This window comes from Monodelphis domestica, chromosome 7 (assembly GCF_027887165.1).
Source record: "Monodelphis domestica isolate mMonDom1 chromosome 7, mMonDom1.pri, whole genome shotgun sequence".
NCBI lineage: Eukaryota > Metazoa > Chordata > Mammalia > Didelphimorphia > Didelphidae > Monodelphis > Monodelphis domestica.
This window is the reverse complement of record NC_077233.1, coordinates 94,360,764-94,387,309: the sequence shown is the minus strand read 5'-3', so window position 1 is coordinate 94,387,309 and position 26,546 is coordinate 94,360,764. Positions and strand designations below refer to the sequence as shown.

Here is a 26,546-nt window from a genome sequence, read left to right as displayed (position 1 = left end):
ATATGCAAGAATAAATCGGTGAGGGGGCAGGTAGGTAGCTCAGTGGATTAAAAGCCAGGCCCAGAGACATGTAAAAGTTAAATTTAGTCTCTACTGATAAAATATTATATTTTATGATTATTAAAGATTATTAGAAATCAAGGATACAAATTAATAATCCACGTGCCCAGGGCTGGTTAGCCCATTCACAGCCTAATTATTACATGTTGCAATGATTCAAGTTGAGGAAGAGAGCTCTTGGGAGGCAGAGAGCCCAATTAATACTAAATTGTGATCTCACCCAGGTGGAGACCCAGGTGAGATTATAGGGAATTCTGGGAAGTACCAAAGACTTCTGGGAATTGAAGTCTGGGGTTCAAATCTCAAGTTTTATATTTCTCCCTGTGATCCTATTGGAAAAACAGGTTCCCCAAAGGATCATGGATACATAATCAACTTAAAGATTACAATAATTTGAGGATAAGAGGAAAAAAAAAAACAAAACCTATGATTACTAGGCCCATTAACAAAAAGCCAGTTAGGGGGCAATCCCCTTTGGCATAAGAGTATACATACAAAACAAGTGCATTCAAACCCCACACCCAAAGTTCATTGTTGATCTTCTCATGCACAGCTTGTGGTCTGTGGAGGCATCTTCATGGTGTCTTCTCCAAACAGTTCAGTTTCTGGATTCGTAGCATGTTTCTTAAACTAAAATTTCTCTCTCAAGGAATTTAAACTTTGCAATTTAAAATAATAATAATTATACATTCCCCCCATTGAAGAGGGTGATTGAAAAACACAGGGATCACTTAGGGATGCATGGCTGAGTTATGAGGTATATGAATCAACTGGAAAGAGAAATCAAAAACATCCCAAAAAATCCAAATTAAAAAAGATAATTTCTGGATGAAATATAGACTATCAAACTCTTTTGTGTAAAAATTCTAAGTAAAGGAAAAATAAATCTATAACAGATCCTTGAATCTGGGACCAATTAACGTGATTTAAGCATTGATGCATTTACCCAATCAGTAGCCAGGACTACAGAAAGTTTGCCACACTATGAAAGACAGAAAAGGGACTAGATTATAGGAGCCAGGTAGGAGCCAAATTTGAGATACTTGTCTGTAAATATTTTCACAAAGAGTGTGGATATAAGGAAGGCCTACGTCTTAACGTATGTTAAGCATCACAACCTCGAGTCTTCACGCTAGGTTCAAGTCCTTTGTACTGGCTTAGAATTTATCAACCCCATTGGGACTGGTTGGTCTCTTTGACCTTGCACTCAATTGGCACTGTGCAGGTTAACGTTGTGCTTCTTTGGCCCTGTGCAATGGCTCTTTTGTATATCTTGTCCTGGAATCAGACAGAATCGTTAAGCAAAGTCCCATAATTTTTTTAACCAATTAGTGGCATCATTTTTACAGTCTCAAGCTTTGGGGCATGCATTGACATTATAGCAAACATATTTTAAACTTATATTACTGCAAAATCAAAAAAAGTTAAAATCTTCTTAATACTGGTGACATGTGCTTCAAATAAAAAAAGGAGATAAAAAATAAAAAACTGAAATAGTATATATTGCACATGCAAGAAAAATATAATAATAAAAGTTTTTAAATGAAAAACTATAGCTTATAATCATTGACACACTATGTCAGCTAAGAAAATATAGAATACAAGGCTTTCTCACCAAAAATGAAATCCATTTCCTCTTCATCTCTGCCATGATCCACTGTGAGTACAAGCAAATGAATTTTACAAGGTAACAGTTTTTTAATAAAGAACAGTAGTTCAAAATCCCCAAAATTTTCAATAGCCCAATTAATTACAATAGCAAACAAACCCACTATCATTTTTTACATGAGTCTGCTGTATGACATTTAAAGAAAATGGATACTTGTCACAAGTTTTTCAGGTGTAGAAAATCTTTCAACCTTTGCAAATATATTTTTAAACAAAGTAAAACTTATTTTGGGTCTAGAACATCATCAAGAAATCTAGATATCATTACAAAAATGTGGCAGAAGAGTCTAGGAAAAACTCAAACCTCTGTACTGTCGATGTTGGATAAAGCGAGCTGAAGAGTTATAAATGAGAGATGCTCCTCTTTGGGGAGTGCTCCAGGGGTACTACTTGCCCTGGGATTAACTTCCCAGCTCCTTGATACGAGACTGTGATGTCCCATCCGTTCATATTTTTATAAATGTGGGAGGTGGAGATTATAATTGTATTTTACTTCAGCTACTAAATGGACCTTATCTCCTGTTAGGGGCAGGCAAAATGACCAGAGATTGTTAAAACAAATTCTAAAAATCATGTCTAAAGACCCATTAAAATCAATTTGAGATATTTAGCTCAATAAATTTTCCAAAGGTTGTTATACAATTTTAACAAGTTTTTATGAAATCTATCCATCCTTTAGGTGACAATTTACAAATTCAAAAATAGAAAAATGCTATTTTTATATATGGGCTTATTCAATAATATTTGTTCAGTATGGTTAGAGGGGAAAAGCAACAGAATATAACAATATTAAAAATCAGTACATTAAAATGATTCAGTGTAATAGAATAGTATTGAATGCATTAATATATGAACTTAAAATCAACAAAATTAAATCTTAAACAAAACAATCAGCAAAATGCAATAAAATACAGAGATTTTTATAAAACACTGGAGTCTGAAATGCCTTAAAAATATAACCTTCAGTCTCTTTAAAGTTCATTGTTGTTTTTTTTATCCATTTAGATGCCTATTGTCAGAAGACAGAAGATTGGTAAGGGGTAGGCAATGGGGTTCAAGTGACTTACCCTGGGTCACACAGCCAGGAAGTATCTGAGGCCAGATAAGAACCCAGGACCTCCCATCTCTAGGCCTGGCTCTCAATCCACTGAGTCACTGAGCTGCTCCCCCAAAGTGAGGGTGGGTTTTGTAATCTCAAAGCGGGCCAAAGAATTGCAGGGAGTTGAAATTCTCTCCTGAATCTCAGGTGAGATAAATAAAAGGACCAGTGCACTCAAAAGATATCCTTTTAAATAAGTCATGCTTGTAACTTCCTGTCTGGAAAAATCTTTTCCTTCTCCTCTTTCTCTGCCCCTGTGGTCCCCTGCCCCATGCCACATGGAGGCTAATAGTAGCCTAAGGAAAAATCACCTTTGTTTTTACCAGCTGGTGGAAGTGAGTCCTGAAGAAACTGGGGCAGCAGCCTGGATCAATGCGCAATTGGAGGCCATACTTGCTGGGGCCTGGGCTTAGAGAGCGATCTGGATCAAGCAGGTCCGGATTGCTGGAGTGTATAAGCAGGCAGCAGTAGCGGAGCCAGATGGGCAGGGCTGGGACCAGATGAGTGGTCTAAATCAAGAAAGTCTGAGGCGGATGGCTGCAGGCAGGAGTGCAGGCAGGCAGGCAAATAGGCAAGCAGGCTGGAGCTGATCAAGAGGCTTTTCTGAAAAGCCTTGGAGAAACATGGCTTAAAAGAAATTTATCTAGGCTATCTTTAAAAAAAAAAAATTGAGTTTTTCTCTTGTCCTGTTTGGTCACCAGACTGTAAAAATTAATTTAGTTTCTCTACTAAAATATTTTATGAGGTTTATTAAAGATTATTAGTAATCAAGGATACAAATTAATAAGCCACATGCCTAGGGCTGATTAGCCTATTCACAGTCTAATTACTGCATGTTGCAATGTTTCAAGTTGAGGAAGAGAGCTCTTGGGAGGCAGAGAGCCCGTTAAATACTATATTGTGATCTCGCCCAGGTGGAGACCCAGGTGAGATTATAGGGAATTCTGGGAAGTACCAAGGACTTCTGGGAATTGAAGTCTGAGGTTCAAATCTCCATTTTTACAGACAGGAGGAACTGGGTTCTGTAGTGAGGAAATTAGGATATTGAATATTGATTAAAATAAGATAATTGATAGAGAGATCTCTGAGAGTGCAGGCAAGGCAGAGGGCTGAGCATGAGACCAGAACTTAGGAGGAACACAGAAAAGTTCTGTCCATTGGTGAGGTCCTCTGACTTACTCACTTACTCACAGGGCTTCGGTGGGTGAGCTGGCTTTCTCTGGCTGCTGGTGGAGACAAGCATCTTTGACTTTACTCTTGCCTGGTGGAAGGTAAGAGAGACCTCTGAAACCCATCTGAAGAGGGTTTCCACTTTTCTGATCGAGAGAAGTCATCTTTAAGAAGAAACTGACGGATCTGCTTTGCTGGATAATAGTTTTGGAAGAGAAAGATTGAAGCTATTTGTCTGGTCTCTGGGCAATACCTGGGTGATTGAATTGTCAGTTAGCAGCTGTCATCTTGGCTGATTGAATTTATATGTGGTTGGAGACTCTCTTTATCAAATTAAGTCAATTAAATAAGAATTTATGGATAGATTTATAGTCAGAGAATGGTTTGGATTTTGTTTTTTCTTTTTTTTGTTAAGTGCTAGGCAGTTTTAGTGCAGCTGAAAGAAACAAAGTCTCTGTCATGAGGCAGGTGTAGAAGTGGGTGAAAAGTTAGTTCCCTGTTAGTTTAAGGTTTTCCTGTTATGAATCCTTATTTCTGTATTATTAAACAAAAATAAATAGCTTTTTATATAGAGAGTTTGTCTCCAAGAACCTTCAATTCTGATCCAGAGAAGGGAAGCCATCCCTGGCTTTCCCTTCAGAGAGGAGAATTAAAAGATACTTTGTGAACACTGTAGTCAGGGATTTTAACAGGGTAAGCTGACAGCAAGAGATCCTGCAAACCAACATTCCACACAGAACTATCAGGAGTTGGGGAACTGAACACACGGGCAGTTTCTGAGAGTAGTTGGTGGACTCCTTTGGAAGAGAGAGAGGCTGATACTTTTTCTAGCAGTCAGGAGAGCCAAGAGGGTTTCTGTCTAGTATTTCTGTGGTGGACCCAGAGAGCTAGTGATTCCCTCTTTTTTGGCTTTCTTGATATTCTGCCTGTCCTTGCTACTGTTGCTGCTGATGCTGTCAAGTGGATTTCAACAGAGCTGTTACTGGGACTACTGCTTGACTCAAAGAGGATTTGTGGTTGTGAGATTCTTTGGCAGTTGTCTTTGTTCCTACAAAACCCCTTAGTTTTCATTACTGCTGTAAGAATTTAGTTTAGAATAATTATAGAAGGTTTAAGGATTTTAATCTCTGTTTTGGGTTAGAAATTACATATCCCCTAATTCCCCCTTCCCCCCTCCTCCCTTTAGCTAAATGAATCCATTATATGTATATATATATATGTATATTTATATAGTTAGTTTTGAATCCTTCTTTTAACCCACCTAATACAACACGAAACAAAGTATCTTTTCCTCCTCCCAACTCCAATTTATCAACATTACTTCTTCAGTTCAAATCTGGCTTTAGACACTTCCTAGCTGTATGACCTTGGGCAAGTCACTTTACCCCCATTGTCTAGCCCTTACTGCCTTAGAACCAATAGAGTATTGATTCTATGAGGAAAAGTAAGGGTTTCCTTACCTTCTGTCTTGGAATCAATACAGTATTTTGGTTCCAAGGCAGAAGAGTGGTAAGGGCTAGGCAATGGGGGTCAAATGACTTGCCCAGGGTCACACAGCTGGAAAGTGTCTGAGGCCACATTTGAACCCAGGACCTCTCATCTCTAGGACGGGCTCTCAATCCACTGAGCTACCCAGCTGCCCCCAAAAGTAAGGTTTTAAAAAATAATAATAATAAATTGGTGACACAGAAGTGAACCTCAGCACAAAGAGGAGTATTATATAGATAGATCTGAAAATTATCTGCATAGAGATGATAACACAGTTAAGGGCTGAGGAAACTTTAATTCTGAGAGCCAGAAAGGGACAAAGCCCTATCCAGTCACTCTACAGATGAGGAAATTTGAGGGCCAGATTAATGAGATTCCAGGAAACAAAGCTAAGGCAAAGCACCAATGACATAGTATACCAACCAACATTTTCAAGTAATTTATTTGGCGTTACAATTCCAGACACCTAGCACAATTCTTTGTATGTTGTAGTCACTTAACTCAATCCATCCTTATAGTTTCCCTAAATGGTCAAATATTTTAGATTACTTCAAAGCTGGAATACAACTTTGAATTTTATATGTATTTAAGGGTTTTTTCTCTCTCTCTCTGAGGTGTTTTTGGCATTTCTTCTCAAGTGCCCTCAGTGCCTCCAATTGATTGGCATTGTTTCACTGAATTCTAGAAATTTAATTTTTGTTCAGAGTAAGCATGAGTCTTAATCTTTAGGCATCCTTAGTAACTTCCTATTCATTCAGATATATAGAGTAATGATTGGTAATACACAAATAGTTCCCCATACAACTTTTTTGGTTGAAAAAATCAGTTTCACATTACTTATAAAGTTCAATTTTATTGTCTCGATTAGCATACCAATGGACTTTGTTTAGGACTATAATTGCTCATCTTTTATATTATTGCTCCAGTTCCTAGAATTTTAACTATTATAACCAAACAGGTTGTGATTTGCTTAAGACCAAACACCTAGTTAGGACCATAACTCATGTCTCTTGACTCCCATCCAGTCTATTCCCCCCCACCCCCAATGAAACATGGTGTCTTCCTGAAAAAGGGAACAGAGTAGGAATGGAAAGTGGAGAGGGGAATTGGGTAGGATACCATTACCATTATGCCAGCCATTTTTGAATATGTAATATATTTTTCAATGCTTTTACCTTCTTCATTTATTCCTCACAAGACCTTCACAACTTTCAATTATAATGTGTTTTTCATAAAAAATAGGTGTGTAGGTATTAATGCCACTTGGCACTAATTAGATAATTTACTTACTAGTTTGTGAACATAGTGATTTCTAGTCTCATGTGTAAACCTCAAAATTCCTTAGACTTATAAATGTTGGAAATTTCACCATTGGGATATTTCATACTTGGAAAATTTCTTACTGATAGTCTATTGGAATGGGAACCCCATTGGCATGGGAGGTTCCTTCTCTTCCCTTCTTAAGATTACTTTAGGACAGAAACCTTTTGCTGAACAATGGAAAGGACTTTGACCTATGCTTAAGCATAGAACAGGAATTTCTTTGAGTCATGATTGATTTTAGAATTGATACAATGGAGATACTTGGAATCAATCTCCACCCTATTCAGTCCTAACAGGATTGAGTAAGGGCTGCAGCCTAGATCAAAATTTAATTATTCCAATCTCTACCCTACTCAGGTTAACAGGATTTAGAAAGGGCTGTAGCAAAGGAGCAAAGATTTAATCATTTGAAAATATGACCCTCAACAGACATGTGCAAAGCCTCTGGGTGGTCCTGGGTTAAGCTAGAGCCTCCATTGGCACAGGGAAATTGATGGACAGTGATTGGTAGATGTGAGAACTGAGGGGAGGCAACTTGGATGGTTTCCTTAAAGATCAGGGGGGTTGAGGAGTTGATCGGAGTGGTGGCAGTGTACTCTGAGAAGCTTGCTCTGAAGGAAGCTGAAGGTGGGGGCCTCTGAGACTGTTTCTCCATTTTGGTCACGTGAGTAATAGGGACTGATCTCCTTTCTTTGCCCCAGCTATCTAAGGGCTTGGGCCTTTTGGCCCAGCCTAAACAGAAGGGGTATTTAAGCCCTATTCCTTTCTCTCCCTTTTTCTCTCTCTCTATCTCTAATTCCTTTCTTCCTCCTATTGTAATTAAACTCCATAAAAGATTGACTGCAAACTTGAGTTTTCATTTAGGAATTACATAGCTGAATTCCTTGGCGACCTTAAATTAATATATATCAGTATTTTAAAGTGATTCCCTTATAACACATGCTTTTTTTCTGTAGCATGAAGGGCAGAGAGATAGCAGAGACTAGAAAGGACATAATAGACTGCCTAGCTGTGGCTAGATATGTCCAGCTTCAGATACCAGTTATTTCAGACTTTTACCCCAAGGGCGCTTAAAAGGATAATAGGCCACATATCACAGTATTATACTTTCTGAGGTATAAGTCTTTTTAGAACATCTAAGGCCACCCTGTTATGCTAAAAAGAAAACAGGTTCTAGCTACATCCACTGACTTGCTCATTAATGACTTATCGTCAATGATAAAAGAGGGATTAAAACCCAGATCCCCAGAATCTTTAGACCAATGTTCTTTCCATGCCACACACATTTCTTTTCCCATTTAAAAGCTTAAGTATTCTACTTACAAATAACCCATAGAACTTCTCTACTAGCAGCAATGCAATGATCCAGATCAATTTGGAGGGACTTATGAGAAAGAATGCTATCTGCATTCAGAGGAAGAACTGTGGGAGTAGAAACATAGAAGAAAAACAACTGCTTGATCACATGGGTCGATGGGGATATGATTGGGGATGTAGACTCTAAATGATCACCCTAGTGCAAACATCAGTAATATAGAAATAGATCTTGAATAATGACACCTGAAAAACCCAGTGGAATTGTGTGCCAGCTATGGGAGGGAAGAGAAAGAATATGAATCTTGTAACCATGGAAAAATATTCTAAATTAACTAATTAACACCCCCCCCCAAATAACCCATAAAATTACTGAGTATGGTCACAATTAGTGCTCTATTTTGGAATACTGGGCAAATTTGGGAATTGCTTCTTTTCCCACCTCACGGATGTGTGATACATACATGATGTATGTAATCATACTGGGATGGGCAAGGCTGGCAGATGGAAAGAATAGAACAACTTTTGGGGACTGAGTGAAGAGCAAGACTTGTTAACCTGGTGTTTATTTTATATCCTCTTTGATCCAACTTCCCCCTCCCTTGTCCCCAATATGAATAGGGAGAAAATAAATTTCCAAAAAATGGTTGAAGAGTAGTTTCACTTGTCCCCTGCCACCGCCACATTTCATGGTCAGAAGGTTGAATTTATAGTCTTCATTCACTCTCATCTCTCCAGGTGGAGGGAGTTTCTCTGGGGTTTGACTTATAGAGCAGTGCTGATCTCTAAACAAAGGCAGTCAAACCAGTCAGAGACCTCAAGTAACACTAGTCTCCCTTTATCTGGAAGGTTACTCAGCAAGTCAATACACAAGTTAAATGTTAATGTGTCCAGAATGTTCAGAAAGTCTAGTGATAGGGATCAGACTTGTGATTTTACTCTCATAGGAACTCTCTCTACTAATGCAGATTGGCAACTTTTTTGAAACTTACAGTCTTAATAATAACAATTTAGGGGACAGCTAGGTGGCTCAGTGGATTGAGAGCCAGAACCAGAGACCAGAGATCCTGAGTTCAAATCTGACCTCAGACACTTCCTAGCTGTGTGACCTTGGGCAAGTCACAACTCTCATTGCCTAGGCCATGACACTCCTCTGCTTTAGAACCAATACACAGTATTGACTTTAAGGTGGAAGGTAAGGGTTAAACCCCCCCCCCCCCATTAATTATTGTCTTAGGTTTGCCTAGAACACTGAAAAGTTAAGTGACTTGCCCACAGACTTGGGGCCAGGACTCTTCAGAGTTGGACCCCGAGTTCAAGTCTTATTGGATTTGATGTTTCTTCTGTGGTTCAGAACTGGTCAATTTCTCAACCTGGGAAAGTACAAATATGCAGATTCATACTAACCTAACTCAAAAAGATTATTTTGAAAAAGTAGAAAATCTATCAATAAAGATAGCAATAGCTGACAAGTATACCTTACCACCAAATAGATTCTTTACATTTGAGGAAACCAGTAAGATATCAGAAGCAAAGGAATTCCAACAAATTCAAAGAAATATTTATTGAATGGCTAATTCAAACTAAGAATCATTTTGGGTGTTGTATGTTAAAAAACATGACACTCTAAATGTCAAAGAATTTGCCTTCTTCCTGTAGTCAGGAAATTCTCAAGAATCTTGTTTTAAATAAGGTAACATTCAAATAACACAAGTGGTATACATATGTGCTCTAGGATTTTAGAAATAGGAGAAATCAAAAAGGCTGAAAAAGCATGGAAAAGCTTCAGAATGAGATGTTTATGTCAATAGATTGGAGCTAGATTATGGAGCTGTGAAAGCCTAAAAGAGCATTTGTATGGTCCTACAGGAAAAGACACTGTCCCTTTCACTGCCTCGGTGAAAAGGTTTTTTGTTTTTTTTAGTGGGGAGGTGACAGGTTGGTGTGAGAACAGTGTCTTCTCTACTGAAAGGGTGCTAAGTGGAATGAGTATTGCTTAAAAAGGGAGAAATTGAAAGCTCTAAGATGAGCTTACATTAATCTAGGTTTGGTTTTTTAGGTCTAGACTAGGGTGGTAGAAATGAGAAGAGGAAGAGCCAGTCACAAGAACTATTATGATATGACACTGACATAAAAGAAAAATCAAAAGTAATTTTGAGTTTTGATCCTAAATGTTAAAGGAAGGGATGGCAATACTGAGGCCAAATAGCTACTTTGAGGTAAAATTAAGTCTAAGACATATGAAACTTGAGGTGATGGAAAAACATTCAAGTAGAAATATTTAGGAAATAGGTAAGAGATCTAGAATTGTAGTTCAAATGAGATCAAGCCTAATGAGGGAGTCATTTGCTAGGAGGAGACACCTGAAACAATGGGAATGATTTAGGCCTCCAAGGGCACAAACAGACCAAAACAAGGGATTAATTATATAACTTTGGTCAATATTAGAAAGCAAAAGCCATAATTCATCAGATTTCAAAAGGTTAGGTCAGTATTGTATGACAAAAGGCAAAGAGTGGTCAGTAGTATCAAAGTCTAAAGTTACTAATGGAAAATGAAAACTGGGAAAAGATAATTGAATTTAGCAAGGAATCAATAGTAAAATTATTAGTTTTCAGCAGTGTTGGAGATTGGAATGAAGCAAGTATTTAAGAAGTGATAAATAAATGGAGGCATTGGGTTGGATGGAATTTCAGAAATGTTATCCTAGGCTAAAGCATATCATTTGGAACCAACCACTGTCACTGTAAGGCTTTGTCTTGCTAGTAAACCAGAACACTTGAATCCTCTCATAAAATATCCTTTTCCTGGTCAATAGTGGAGACAAATAATAATTTCCTTTTTCTAGATTTCATGTTGATCTATACACACCTTTATATTTCCGGATTGCTAATATTTCATTCCATTTTCACTCTTTGCCTCCTGTTTGAGAATATCTACCAATCTCTCTTCCTCTGTCCATGTATGTGTGTGTGTGTGTATGTGTATATATATGAATCTGAAGCCCTTTCTTCTGGTCTTTTTCAAAAGAAACTTTTGAACTCATTTGTAGTCCATAGTAATTACCCATAAGACAATGAGCTTCTAGAAACCACCTAGACCAGCATTGGTGAATGTTTTCAAGATTGCATGCCCAAACTACAACTTCAAGCTGCCTATGAGCTGCCCCCTCCCTCCCACTCCACCCTCGCATTACCCCAGACAGCAAAAAATGTCCTTGGGTGCTGTGGAGAGGGGGAATGGTACATTTCTCTCCATGCCTCCCAGGTATCCATTCCATCATTTTGCCAAAGTGGTCATAGACTAATTCCATGACCAAATGATAACACCAGTTTTTCCTGGTAGGAAGTTCTATTCTTCCCTAAGGACATCTGGCCGCATCTTAGTCCTGTTTATATCAAGCCTTCTGAGCTCATTTCCTGGATGATGTTGTTATGATGGGTAGAACTGTCAATTAAAAGGTGACTAAGCAGGAAGCAAGAGTTAAGAGAGAACTAGGTTAAGTTCAAGATTTCTTTATGCCAATTCATCTGGGTTATCTTTTATTTCAAGGGAATAATAGTAACAAGAGATAAGGAAACATCTCTCTTTAGCCCTCAGGTCTAGCCTATTTACCCATGGGAAAATTACAAACCACAGAAGTTAAGACCATTATCACTTCCCTTAACTACAAGGGGCAAAGAGATTGCTTTACTTTATAAAGTCTGAGTTTTCCTTCTTGAACAAGGAGAAAGAACAATTATATAACACTACTTCAAGAATGTTAAGAATAAGAAAAATCTTTGGTAATCTGAGGGCCAAATATCAGAAAATTCAACTTTCTTTTCCCACCCATTCCCCTTTCAGTTTGACCATTCTTTAGCTAGTGATAGTGAATTTACATCCATCATCTCAATGGTACTTCAACAAGGGGGGGGTGGTGGTGGTTGGAATTGCCTTTATTTTACAGAAAAGAGTTCTTTTTTTGAAAGAAAATTCAATCTCCTTTAGTTCCCAGTGACCACCCTTATGTGCCTTAACAGCCACTTCCATTGGCATAGCCAAGATTGATCCTCTAAAACAGAAATTAAATTAGGGCTGAAAGGGCAATTTTCTACATCTGTTTCAATGATAGGGTTTTTGATCCTGTCAAAAAGATAACTTTCTAAATGAAAATACTGCCTTTGCTAACTGGAACCATCAGACAAGGAGCCATTTTTAATAGCTTGAGTTTTATCCTGTAGAGCACCAAAACTTTAGAATACTTTAACTACTTCTTATGGAAATTTGGGATAGATTAAATAATTGTCTAATTAAACAGCCTCTTCTGAATGACTCAGGATTATTATGCAAAGTATTATTGTATTGTACAATGCTGGAATGAAATCTATACTCTACTAAGCTGCATAGGGCTATCTGAACCTAGACTAAGTGCCCTGATATCTTGTCTGAATTCATGTCTTTTTCTTAGTTTTCCTCCATCCTTTGTCAGTTGTTACATCTCACTGCTATCAATATGTCTGCCTGATACATTCCTTCCCTCCCTTCTAAATCTCCCCCTTCTACTTTGCTGTTTCAAATCTGATATGGGGTTGGAAGTCAAATAACCAAGCTTCTTGGAAATGTGTGTAAAATAAGAGCACACAGATTCTAAGCAAGAATTCCCCCATAAGTAAAGTTGCATAAACTTTGTGACAGCAGGTTGTGGTAGTTTGGAGGCTATTTTTGTATATTTCCTAGTCTCTCAGCTGTATTCCAAAAAATTAAAAGATGCTGAATAGCCAAGTTCTATTACATAAGGTATTCTTGTATGAATAAGTTCCAATTATTAGAACAATTCCATCTTGATATTGTTTAATAGCACATCTTATCAAGCTTTCTTTGCAGTCACTATTTTCAAAGATTTATTTGTTATATGGATTCTTTGATGCCGAATAAGATTTGAATTCTGACCAAAGCCTTTCCCACATTCACTGCATTCATAAGGTTTCTCTCCAGTATGGATTCTCTGATGTCGGATAAAATGTGAGCTCTGACTAAATGCTTTGCCACAATCTTTACATTCATAGGGTTTCTCTCCACTGTGGATTTTTGAATGCTGAATAAAGCCTGAGTTTCTACTGAAGGCCTTCCCACATTGCTTACATTCATAAGGTTTCTCTCCAGTGTGAATTCTCTGATGTTGAATGAAGTCTGAACTATTGCTAAAGCCTCTCCCACACTCCTTACATTCATAGGGCTTCTCTCCAGTGTGGATTCTTTGATGGTGAATAAGGTTTGAATTACAACTGAAGGCTTTTCCACAGTCACTGCATTCATATGGCTTCTCTCTGGTATGAATTCTCTGGTGTATAGTGTATCCTGTACTCTCACTAAATGCTTTTCCACACTCATGGCATTCATAGGGTTTTTCACCTGTATGAATCCTCCGATGTCTAATAAAAGCTGAATTTTTTCTGAAGACAATTTCACACTCCTGGCATTTATACTGTTTCTCTCTGACATGAAATCGTTGATGTCGAATAAGGCTTGTGCTCCACCTGAAGGCTTTCTCACATTCATTACATTTGTAGGGTTTCTCCCCTGTGTGGATTCTCTGATGTCGAAAAAAGTCTGAACTTCGATTAAAAATTTTATCACATTCTTTACATATGTATGATCTCTGTCTTCTAGCAACTCCCTGATGTATGTCAGGGTATGTGATGACACCGATGTCTTTCTTCAATTTCTTATTCTTCTTGCTTCTCTCCCCTGTGAGGGTTCTCTCTTCATTTACTACCCTTTGTAGAAACTCTTGCCTCATTTTCTCCCCTGAGGGGTTTTCCTGTTGCTTCTCTAATCTAACCCCTAGTCCATAGCCATTTTGAAAGGTAGAACCCAGGAGAATGTCCCTCTGAAATCTGTCTGATATCACTGTATGAGAGTTTATTTCTTTGAAAATTTCTTGCTTTGGACTTGGCTCTTCATACTCAATTCTGGTCTCACCATCTAACATAAGAAATGGAAAACAAACACTTATTTAATTGAATTTACAATAAAAATGTCACCTGTTACCAGTGTTGAAGTGGGGTTGGGTTATGGAATAGGATTGAATAACACCAAGATATCTAGAAATATATATATATACACACATACATATATATATATATATATATATATTTACATATATATATATATATATATATCACATATGTCTAAAAAAATGATTAAGTGAACACCAAGAGTAAGAAAAGATAAGGAAAAGAAGCATTTACTGAAGGAAGTGAAAATAGTAGAAAATCAAAGTGCAAGATTATAGGTCAAAATCCCTCAAAGAGAAGCTATAGAATTAAACTGATGAGTTATATATTTAAACATTTACCAAAGGACAGATATCCCAAGAAGCATTTGGTGCATAAAGTTAGTTCAAATTCTTCCCTAATGTAGTAAAAAATCCACTGTTTCCCAAAGTGGTTCACCAGATAGTTCTAAATGTTAGGACTTTTGCACCGTATATCAGGTTCAAAGTAACCTCTTGGTGGGGGAAGGGAACACGCATTTATTAAGTGCCAACTGTGTGACAAAGTATTGCACTAAGTGGTTTATAAATATCATGCCATTTGATTCCCACAATCCACCTGTGAGGTAGGTGCTAGCATTATGCACATTATGCAGTTGAGGAAACTAAAGCCGAGGTCAAGGGACTTGCCCAAGGTCATATAGCTAGGAAGTGTCCTTAGACTTGAACTTGCCTTCCTGACTCAAAATCCAGTACTTTATCCAATGAGCCACTGAGATTCCCTTCTACCTGCTGCTTCCTAACATATTAGATGACAGGATCCAAAAGCATCTTGACAAGTTAGATCACAGGACTCAATCTATTAAGATGAAATTTAGCAAGGATAAATATAAAGTCTTGCACTTAGGTACCAAAACCCCCCCAACCCCATCAGTCTAAGATGGAAGAGGAATGGATATAGAAATTTTAAAAAAGATCTAGAGGTTTTAGTAGAAAAGTTCAGTATAAGCCTCAGAGTGATATGGCAAGCCAAAAGAATGCATTCTTGAGACATATTAAGAGAGACAGACTTACCAGAAATAGGGAGGTGACAGTTCCATGCTACTTTTACCATCTTGGGACCTTACCTAGTACCGTATTTATTTCTGGATAGCTTGGTTTAAGGGCACTGACAAGTTATTTATCCAGCCCTAACATCTCTCCTAAGCTCCAGATTTGCATCTGAAATTGCTTTTTGGATATAGATATTTGAAATTCAACATGTCCAAATCTAATCTATCTTTCCCCAAAAACCCTCTCTTCCTAATTTCCCTATTACTGTAGAGGAGCATCACTTTCCTTTCAGTTACCTATATTCACAACCTAAGTGTTTTCCTTGACTACTTGTTCTCACCACACATTTCCAGTTTAGAAAACAGAAGACTTAGATAGAGATTATAATTATCTTCCAGTATTTGAAAAGCTATCAAGTAGAGGAATCTGGATGCTAAAGGCAGAACCAAGAACAATGAGTAGATATTGCGAAGAGGCAAATTTAGAAGTTCAATGTCAGGGAAAATTTTTCCAACAATTAGAGCCATTTTAAAGTGGAATGAGAGCAGCTAAGTGGTAATGGATAGAGGGCTAAGTCTGAAGTTCAAATCTGACATCAGACACCTACTACCTATATAACCCTAGCCACATCACTTAATCCTGTTTGTCTCAGTTTCTTCATCTGTAAAATGATTTGGAAAAGGAAATGGCAAAGCACTCCAGTATCCCTGCCAAGAAAACCTCAAATGAGGTCATGAATAATTGGACATTATTGAAATGAATGAACAATAAAGAAATAGAATGTGCTGTGTGGGGAGATAAATTGTTCCTTCTTTAAAGATTTCAAGCAGAATCCAGACCACTTATTATGGTGAGGATTCCTTCTATGTATAGGTTGGGCTAGTTAACTACTGAAGTGACTTCTCTATAGGACTGTGATGCTGTGATGCCATGCCTTCTCTTAAATGCTGCCTAAGATTTTTGGGTTGACATATGTCATTGCTAACTCCTCATTACTGAGTTTGCAAACCACTAATCCTTCTCTACCTCTAGAAGACATTTTTCAGCTGGCCTGCTATCTAGTTATGCTTTTCCTATTTTGTACTGAAATGATTAAAAATAAAAACTCTTTCTTTTATCTGATTAACTTTAGCAAAAGAAGAAAAACTGGAGTTTCCTCTGGCTGAAATTAACTAACTCTGCTAAACTTTGAATCTGCTTAGATTCCAAGTCTCCCCTCCTAGGCCCAGGATTAGTGCTTTTATATAGACCTTCTTTCTATATACTCCCGCCCTGGAAGTAGGGAATGTGGCCCCTCCCCCAGCACAGGATTGGTCCATTCAAGACCAATCCCATGCTAGGAAGTAAGGGGGCAAGACCCCAAGGGCACAGCACAACACAACACTTTAAAACCCACAGTACTGGGTACAAATCATATTTAAGGCTTGGTTTATTCCTATTATAGTATGATTTTGCCCAATTCTAGCTTATGGTTATTTTTTGGAGCCCAACTACTTTGAATTGTCTAAATCTAGTTCATTACAATAAAGTAAAAGATACAAATGTCTTTGCTAAAACCATGACTACTACTTTCAAAATCTCTTTTGTATTTTTTACCTTAAATAATATATTTTTTCTCATGAAAATCTTATAATCTTCTGAAAATGTAAATTCAAAAGTTTATCTGATCAATGCAATGATTAACTATGATTCCTAAGGACTGATGATGAAGATTGCTACCCATCTCCTGAGGCAAGAGGGGATTGACTAATATGCACAATAAGATACATTTCTGTACATGGCCAACAAGAGAATTTCTTTTGCTGGTTTATACATATTTATTACAGATTTTGGAGAAGAGGGGAGATGGAAGGAAGGATAAATGCTGGACAACTGAAAATAATGAATGTAAAGATTAAACATAAAAGTTTATAACACATGGTAAAATAAAAAGCTCAGGAAAAATATTTTTTTAAAAAAGGAACCATAAGTTCTGAATTAAGACTGAAGACTTTTTAAAAAAATCCCTGTAAGGAAAACATTGTACACAGAGACTGATACACTGTGGTACAATCGAACGTAATGGACTTCTCCATTAGTGGCGGTGTAATGTCCCTGGAACAATCCGCAGGGATCAAGGAGAAAAAACACTATCCACAAGCAGAGGACAAACTGTGGGAGTAAAAACACTGAGGAAAAACAACTGCTTGACTACAGGGGTTAAGGGGACATGTCTGAGGAGAGACTCTAAATGAACACTTTAGTGCAAATATCAACAACATGGAAATGGGTTCGAATCAAGAACACATGTGAAACCCAGTGGAATCGTGTGTCGGCTATGGGGGTGGGGGGGAGGAAAAGAAAATGATCTTTGTCTCCAATGAATAATGTTTTGAAATGACCAAATAAAATATTGTTTAAAAAAAAAAAAGAAACAAAAAAATCCCTGTAATTTGAACCCATGTTTTATTCTGATGGGTTAAGAAAACAACATATTTTAGAATTGCAGTCAAAACACCTAACACTGCCTTCCAATATCATTTCCCTCTTCCTCACCTACACTAAAAATGGTTTAAGATGTTCTTCATCAAGTATGTTGTAGTAGTATAGTTAAGTTCTTATTTTTGGAATTTGAAATTTCAGTTGGTTTCCAGTATCTCATCATGCAAAGAAATGCCTGATTTCAAGGTTTGCATGTTGTGGCTCTGTCATATATGTAAAACATTTAAAAAACCTTAAAGTGCTAAATAATTGCTAGCTATTATTAGTAGTAGTATTATGTCCTTGTCCATAAGTACTTCCACCTACAGATGGCATAGCCAAAACTGATATGGGCACTAAAGTTATTCATAGGACAGGAGGTTGCTGGTTGGCTTCTGAGAAACCCTTTTCAAAGTCACTCAAGTCTTGTCTATAACCCACATGCTAGCCATAAGGGAAATCAGGCTGGGCAATGGGCTTTTGCTCATTTCCAAATGACCAAAGACAGAAGTAGAGGGAAAGCTAGCATCATCTGCCCCAAGAGTGACATGCAGGAAGAACTAAAAGGAAAGTGATCAAGTGGAATTGATTAATAAGCCCCAAACCTGGAGACATCTGCTTTTCTATATTATATAGTATGACAAATTGAGGAACCCCTCCAACCACCACCAAGTATTCCCTAAGGTCTGTCTCATAGAAATTATAAGAAATTCCACCAACAAAAATTTTATTTGATGTATTATCAATACTAAGTACTTTCTATCTTTCCTTTGGCTATGTTTCTTCTGGCTGCATTTCTCAAGGTGCTCCTGGCTTTGGGTTCCTATTCTGGGCATCTTACTTTACATGATCATTTTGTTAGCCCTATTCCACAGTTATGACAACATAGCTAACACCTTCTTCTTATTAGGAAAAGTTGCTGTACAGTATTTCTTGTGTTGTGTTCCATAAAAAGGCTTTTTGATCTCATTTCTCCTGAGCTGTCTGTTTATTATAACAGTTCCATGTCAACCTTTGTTTATGACAACAGCTGCATGACAACCAGATTAGTTTTCTCTTTGGAAGGTCACTGCAAAATTCTTCATACTTGGCAAAAGTGAGATCCTTGCTCAAACCTCTGTACTCTTATTAGTAGTTGTTGTGGTTAAATTCCATGACAAACTGCCTGTAGGACACAATTATTTACCTTGCTCATCAGCTAGCCTTGGCTTATGGTACACTAAAACCCCTACAGTGGTTTCTTTCTTTCTTTGTATTTTTACATAAACTCTTTTTATCTTCTTTCTCAACTTTGGCTTTAAACCTCTTTAACAATTTTTGTTCAAGTCCTTCTAATTTGAATATTGTTCTCTTTGGTAGAGAAAGGAGAAGCAAAACACAAGTTGAGTAGTTTTACTTTTCTTCTTTTTTTATGACACTTGGAACCAATACTTAGTATTGATTCTAAGATAGAAAATGAAGGTTTTAACCTAAAAATAAAAAATCAGTGGATCCCTGGGGGCTCCTGAATGTTTCACTCTCTTAGCATGGCAATTCAAAGTCCTGTACAACCCTTAATATAAAATGAATTACTTGCAATCAAAACACTCCAACCTATTACTTTCTTTGCTCCTACTGTTTTCTCTGTAATGTATTCCTTCTTCTGTTTGCCTGCTGAATCAAAACCTCTTTCTTTCTTTTTTTTTTTTAAATATATTTTATTTGATCATTTCCAGGCATTATTCGTTAAAGACATAGATCATTTTCTTTTCCTCCCCCCCCCCCCCCCCATAGCCGACGCGTAAGTCCACTGGGCATTAGATGTTTTCTTGATTTGAACCCATTGCTTTGTTGATAGTATTTGCATTAGAGTGTTCATTTAGAGTCTATCCTCTGTCATGTCCCCTCAACCTCTGTATTCAGGCAGTTGCTTTTTCTCGGTGTTTCCACTCCCATAGTTTATCCTTTGCTTATGAATGGTGTTTTTTTTCTCCTGGATCCCTGAAAGTTGTTCAGGGACATTACACCGCCCCTAATGGAGAAGTCCATTACGTTCGATTATACCACAGTGTATTAGTCTCTGTGTACAATGTTCTCCTGGTTCTGCTCCTCTCACTCTGCATCACTTCCTGGAGGTTGTTCCAGTCTCCATGGAACTTCTCCACTTTATTATTCCTTTGAGCACAATAGTATTCCATCACCAACATATACCACAGTTTGTTCAGCCATTCCCCAATTGATGGGCATCCCCTCGTTTTCCAGTTTTGGGCCACCACAAAGAGCGCAGCTATGAATATTTTTGTACAAGTCTTTGTGTCCATTATCTCTTTGGGGTACAAACCCAGCAGTGCTATGGCTGGGTCAAAGGGTAGATATTCTTTTGTCGCCCTTTGGGCATAGTTCCAAATTGCCCTCCAGAATGGTTGGATCAGTTCACAACTCCACCAGCAATGAATTAATGTCCCTACTTTGCCACATCCCCTCCAGCATTCATTACTTTCCTTTGCTGTTATGTTAGCCAATCTGCTAGGTGTGAGGTGATACCTCAGAGTTGTTTTGATTTGCATCTCTCTGATTATAAGAGATGTAGAACACTTCTTCATGTGCTTGTTAATAGTTTTGATTTCTTTATCTGAGAACTGCCTATCCATTTCCCTTGCCCATTTATCAATTGGAGAATGGCTTGATTTTTTGTACAATTGATTTAGCTCATTATAAATATGAGTAATTAAACCTTTGTCAGAGGTTTCTATGAAGATTTTTTCCCAATTTGTTGTTTCCCTTCTGATTTTAGTTATATTGGTTTTGTTTGTACAAAAGCTTTTTAGTTTGATGTAGTCAAAATTATTTATTTTACATTTTGTGATTCTTTCTATATCTTGCTTGGTTTTAAAGCCTTTCCCCTCCCAAAGATCTGACATGTATACTATTCTGTGTTTACCCAATTTACTTATGGTTTCCTTCTTTATGTTTAAGTCACTCACCCATTTTGAATTTATCTTGGTGTAGGGTGTGAGGTGTTGATCTATTCCTAGTCTCTCCCACACTGTCTTCCAATTTTCCCAGCAGTTTTTATCGAATAGTGGATTTTTGTCCCAAAAGCTGGGATCTTTGGGTTTATCGTATACTGTCTTGCTGAGGTCGTTTTCCCCCAGTCTATTCCACTGATCTTCCTTTCTGTTTCTTAGCCAGTACCAAATTGTTTTGATGACTGCTGCTTTGTAATATAGTTTGAGGTCTGGGACTGCAAGGCCCCCATCATATGTGTTTTTTTTCATTATTTCCCTGGATATCCTTGATCTTTTGTTCTTCCAAATGAACTTTGTTATGGTTTTTTCTAAATCAGTGAAGAAGTATTTTGGTAGTTCAATGGGTATGGCACTAAATAGATAAATAAGTTTGGGTAGGATGGTCATTTTTATTATATTGGCTCGTCCTATCCATGAGCAGTTAATGTTTTTCCAATTGTTCAAGTCTAGTTTTAGTTGTGTGGCGAGTGTTTTGTAGTTGTGTTCATATAGTTCCTGTGTTTGTCTTGGGAGATAGATTCCTAGGTATTTTATTTTGTCTAAGGTGATTTTGAATGGGATTTCTCTTTCTAGTTCTTGCTGCTGAGCTGTGTTGGAGATATATAGAAAAGCTGATGATTTATGTGGGTTTATTTTGTATCCTGCAACTTTGCTAAAGTTGTTGATTATTTCAATTAGCTTTTTGGTTGAATCTCTAGGATTCTTTAAGTAGACCATCATGTCATCCGCAAAGAGTGATAACTTGGTCTCCTCCTTGCCTATTCTGATACCTTCAATTTCTTTATCTTCTCTAATTGCTACTGCTAGTGTTTCTAGTACAATGTCAAATAGTAGAGGTGATAATGGGCATCCTTGTTTCACTCCTGATCTTATTGGGAATGCATCTAGTTTATCCCCATTGCAGATGATATTAGCTGTTGGTTTTAGATATATACTGTTTATTATTTTTAGGAACGACCCTTCTATTCCTATGCTTTCTAGTGTTTTTAATAGGAATGGGTGTTGTATTTTATCAAAGGCTTTTTCTGCATCTATTGAGATAATCATGTGGTTCTTGCTAGTTTGCTTGTTGATGTGGTCAATTATGTGGATGGTTTTCCTAATGTTGAACCAGCCCTGCATCCCTGGTATGAATCCTACTTGATCATGGTGAATGATCCTTCTGATCACTTGCTGGAGTCTTTTTGCTAGTATCCTATTTAAAATTTTTGCATCTATATTCATTAGGGAGATTGGTCTATAGTTTTCTTTCTCTGTTTTTGACCTGCCTGGTTTTGGAATCAGTACCATGTTTGTGTCGTAAAAGGAGTTTGGTAGAACTCCCTCTTTGCTTATTATGTCAAATAGTTTGTATAGTATTGGGGTTAACTGTTCTCTGAATGTTTGATAGAATTCACAGGTGAATCCATCAGGCCCTGGGGATTTTTTCTTAGGAAGTTCTTTGATGGCTTGATGGATTTCAATTTCTGATATGGGATTATTTAAGAATTCTATTTCCTCTTCTGTTAGTCTAGGCAGTTTGTATTTTTGTATATATTTATCCATTTCTCCTAAATTGGTGTATTTATTGCCATATAATTGGGCAAAGTAATTTCTAATGATTGCCTTAATTTCCTCCTCATTGGAGGTGCTGTCCCCCTTTTCATCTTTAATGCTGTGAATTTGCTTTTCTTCCTTCCTTTTTTTAATTAGATTGACCAGTACTTTGTCTATTTTGTTTGTTTTTTCAAAGTACCAGCTTCTTGTCTTATTTATTAAATCAATAGTTCTATCACTTTCGATTTTATTAATTTCTCCCTTAATTTTTAGGATTTCTAATTTGGTTTTCTGCTGGGGGTTTTTAATTTGATCGCTTTCGAGTTTTTTCAATTGCATTTCCAATTGATTGATCTCTGCTCTCCCTTGTTTGTTAATATGAGCTTTCAGGGATATGAATTTGCCTCTGATTACCGCTTTGGCTGCATCCCAAAAGGTTTGAAAGGATGTTTCGCCATTGTCATTTTCCTTGATGAAATTATTAATTGTTTCTATGATTTCTTCTTTAGCTAAACGGTTTTGGAGTATCATATTGTTTAATTTCCAATTGGTTTTAGATTTGGTTTTCCATGTACCATTACTAATCATTATTTTTATTGCCTTGTGATCTGAGAAGGCTGCATTCATTATTTCTGCTTTTTTGCATTTGTGTGCTATGTTTCTGTGACCTAATGTATGGTCAATTTTTGTGAATGTGCCATGTGGTGCTGAGAAGAAGGTGTATTCCTTTTTATCCCTATTTATTTTTCTCCATATGTCTATTAATTCTAATTTTTCTAAGATTTCATTCACTTCTTTTACCTCTTTCTTATTTATTTTTTGATTTGATTTATCTAAATTTGATAATGGTTGGTTTAAGTCTCCCACTAGTATGGTTTTATTGTCTATTTCTTCCTTCAATTCTCCTAGTTTCTCCATTAGAAATTTGGGTGCTATATTATTTGGTGCATACATGTTGATTAATGATATTTCCTCATTGTCTATAGTCCCTTTTAACAAAATATAATTACCTTCCCTATCCCTTTTGATCAGGTCTATTTTTGCATTGGCTTTATCAGATATCATGATTACCACTCCTGCCTTCTTTCTATCAGTTGAGGCCCAGAAGGTCTTACTCCATCCTTTAATTCTGACCTTGTGGGTGTCAACCCGCCTCATGTGTGTTTCTTGAAGACAACATATGGTAGGGTTTTGGATTCTAATCCATTCAGCTATTCGTCTACGTTTTATGGGTGAGTTCATCCCATTCACGTTCAAAGTTATGATTGTCATTTGTGGACTCCCTGGCATTTTGATTGCCTTCCCTAATTCTAACCTTTTCTTCTTCGGCTCTACCTTTTAGTCCAGTGATTTACTTTGAATCAGTCCCCCTTGTCCCCTCCCTTGATGTTTCCCTTTTTAGTCCCTCCCTTTTTGTTCCCTCCCCCTCCCCCCTCTCTTTCCCTCCCTTTTTGTTCTCCCTCTCCCCCTCCCCCCCTTGGTTTTCCCTTCTCCTTACCCTTGTTGGGTAAGATAGAATTCAAGATCCCAATGGATCTGGATGTTTTTCCCTCTCAGAGTTGATTTCCCTGAGATTGAGGTTTAAGTAAACCCACCCCCCCTCTCTTCCTCTCCTTCTTATAGGAGTTTTCTTCCCCTCCCCTTCCCCTGTGAATCTTTGTGTGAGAACCATTATTCTATTTGGTCTTTCTTTACCCCCTATTTATACATTACATTTTCCCCACATATTAGTATACATAGGTTGATATAAATGTAGTCCTTATAGAAGAGAGTTTGAGTAAAAGAAGATAACATTTTTCCCCTTTCCTTAATATTTACCTTTTCAGGTATTCCTTGCTCTTTGATTTTCGGTATCAAACTTTCCACAGAGCTCTGGTCTTTTCTTTGCAAAAAGTTGGAAGTCTTCTATTTTGTTGAATGCCCATACTTTCCCTTGGAAGTATATAGTCAGTTTTGCTGGGTAGCTGATTCTTGGTTGGAGACCCAGCTCTCTTGCCTTTCTGAAGATCATGTTCCATGCCTTACGATCATTCAGCGTAGAACTTGCAAGGTCTTGTGTGACCCTGATTGGCATTCCTTTATATCTAAATTGTCTTTTTCTGGCTTCCTGTAGGATTTTTTCTTTTGTTTGATAGCTTTGGAATTTGGCAATTACATTCCTGGGAGTTGTCTTTTGGGGGTTTAGTGTAGAAGGTGTTCTGTGAGCTCTGTCAGTGGATGTATTGCCCCCTTGTTCTAGAATCTCTGGGCAATTTTCTTTGATTATATCTTGTATCACCATGTCCAGTTTGGTGTTTATTTCTGGCTTTTCTGGGAGTCCAATTATTCTTAAATTTTCTCTTCTCCCCCTGTTTTCCAGATCTATCACCTTGTCGGTGAGATATTTTATGTTCTCTTCTAATTTCTTGGTGTTTTGGCTTTGCTTTATTAGTTCTTGCTTTAAAGCCTGGTTTTCTTTTACAGTTTGGTCAAACTGGTTTTGTAGATGCGTGAATTTCTTTTGCATCATTTCCCACTTTTCCTCCCAGAGGGCTTCCATCTTTTTGGTCCTTTCTGATTCAAATTCTTCATGGGTTTGTGGAGAGTTTCTATTTCCTTTGGAAGATTTTGGAGAATTTTCTTGTATATCTTCTTCTATCTGTTCTGTATTTTGTATTTTGGCTCCATAGAATGTGTCCAGAGTCGCCCCTTTCTTCTTATTTTTCTTGGTATTTTGGGGCTTCTGTGCTTCTGTGGAGTTTGTCATCTCTGAACGTGGAGGATTGGCTTTTCTTGTCTTTGTCTGGTGATCAGAGGCTTTAGTCCTGGGCAGATGTTGGTTCTATGAGCGTTCCCTGGGTTAAACTGAATATGCCTCACTGGAACTGGAATGGAAGGGTCGGACCACGAGGCCACACTCTCCCCCTGGCTCGATTTCCGGAAGTTGCCTTCAGAATCCCTGGCCGTGAGGCTGTTTCGTCGGCCTGCGGGGGGATGGGCTGCCGCTTCCCCAAGCTCCGAGAGCACAGACTTTCACTGAGACTTGGATAGCAGGATCCAGCCCGTGAGGCTGTCTTGCCCGCCCTGAGGGTTGCTGTTGTTTTGACCAGCTCTCTGCAGCGGAGGCCCCAGGCAGTAACTTTCACCCGGACCGACCAGCTCTTTGCAGCGGAGGCCCCAGGCAGTAACTTTCACCCGGACCGACCCTCTGCAGCGGAAGCCCCAGGCCGTAACTTTCACCCGGACTGGGACTTGGGTAGAAGACCCTGAGGGTTGTTGTTCCTCAGACCCTGCTCTCTGAGCCCGGCGCGGCTGCCGCTTCCGGGAGCCTTGGACTCTGCGCTCCTACCCCTGATGTCCGAGGGATCTCGGGTTCTGGCTTTTAAGGGGAGCCGTACCTTTTGAACCGGGTCCAGGTCCAGGAGGAGGGTTCCCAGGGTCTGTGCTGTTGATCGTTTTGAATTTCGGCGCCTTAGGAGCTTCTAGTTTGAGATCGGTCGGGAAGGGTTTTCCGGAGATCTGAACTTCAGCTTTCTCTAAGCCGCCATCTTAACCGGAAGTCTCAAAACCTCTTTCTTAAAGGCCTACTCAAATACCCCCTCACCTCTCTGATACACCTATGTTTTGATAATTGTATTTCAATATAACAAGTTTTCTTTGCAATCCTGTGTATTTTATTTTTGGCATGTAAAAACATCCTTTGTGAAAGGCTTTGCTAAACTGCCAAAAGAATCAAAAACGTCAAGAATCCCTATACTACTATCTATGTTTCTGCCTTACCTTCCTATTAGAATGTAAACTGAGGGAAAGAATGTTTTATCAAGGCTTGTTCTACACAGTAATCTGCAAGAGTGAGCAATTAATAAATGTTTAATGAGTGAATTTAAATGTTATTGAATTAATTATTGAATAGGAACTCTGTAATTACACATTGATGTACTGACTAGAGAACAAAGAATGGAGACATGGCAGTAAACCAGATGAAAGGTACAAGGGTTCATTGAAACTTCAAAAGTAGTGGAGGAATGAGAAGAATTAAGCATACTGGATTGTGAGGATAAAGTTCTGTACTGCATGACCACAAACAAGTACCCAAAGGAGGAGATGGGGAAAAAGATAAGAAGAAAATGGAATTTCTGGCTTTCCCTTTTACTGGGGTAATTTGTTTTACTTATATAACAATGCTTAACCCTGACAAGAATAGAAATTTAATGCCCCTAGATAAACTTCTTGTTGATCTTGTTGATTTAGGGTTTGGGGGACTTCTAGAGGTTTCTGTCTCGTAACTTGAAGAACAGAACAAATATTCATGAAATATTTCTATTATATGTGAGTTTCTCAGCATTTTATAATAATATATAATTATAATATAGACTCTGTATGTCTGTGTGTGTTTGTATGTGTCCGTTAC

The 26,546-nt window shown here is 37.9% G+C and overlaps 1 long non-coding RNA gene and 1 pseudogene across 1 annotated transcript; both read right to left on the bottom strand.

The window, feature by feature from the left end:
- Window positions 1-26,546, bottom strand: part of LOC100026495 (zinc finger protein 850-like) — a 148,864-nt pseudogene that overhangs the window by 112,546 nt on the left and 9,772 nt on the right.
- LOC130455486 (uncharacterized) lies at window positions 17,555-26,537 on the bottom strand. The gene is made up of 2 exons (XR_008913486.1): window positions 25,705-26,537; window positions 17,555-19,277 (listed from the first exon to the last, which is right to left on the bottom strand). It is a non-coding gene; the product is annotated as an uncharacterized LOC130455486 (long non-coding RNA).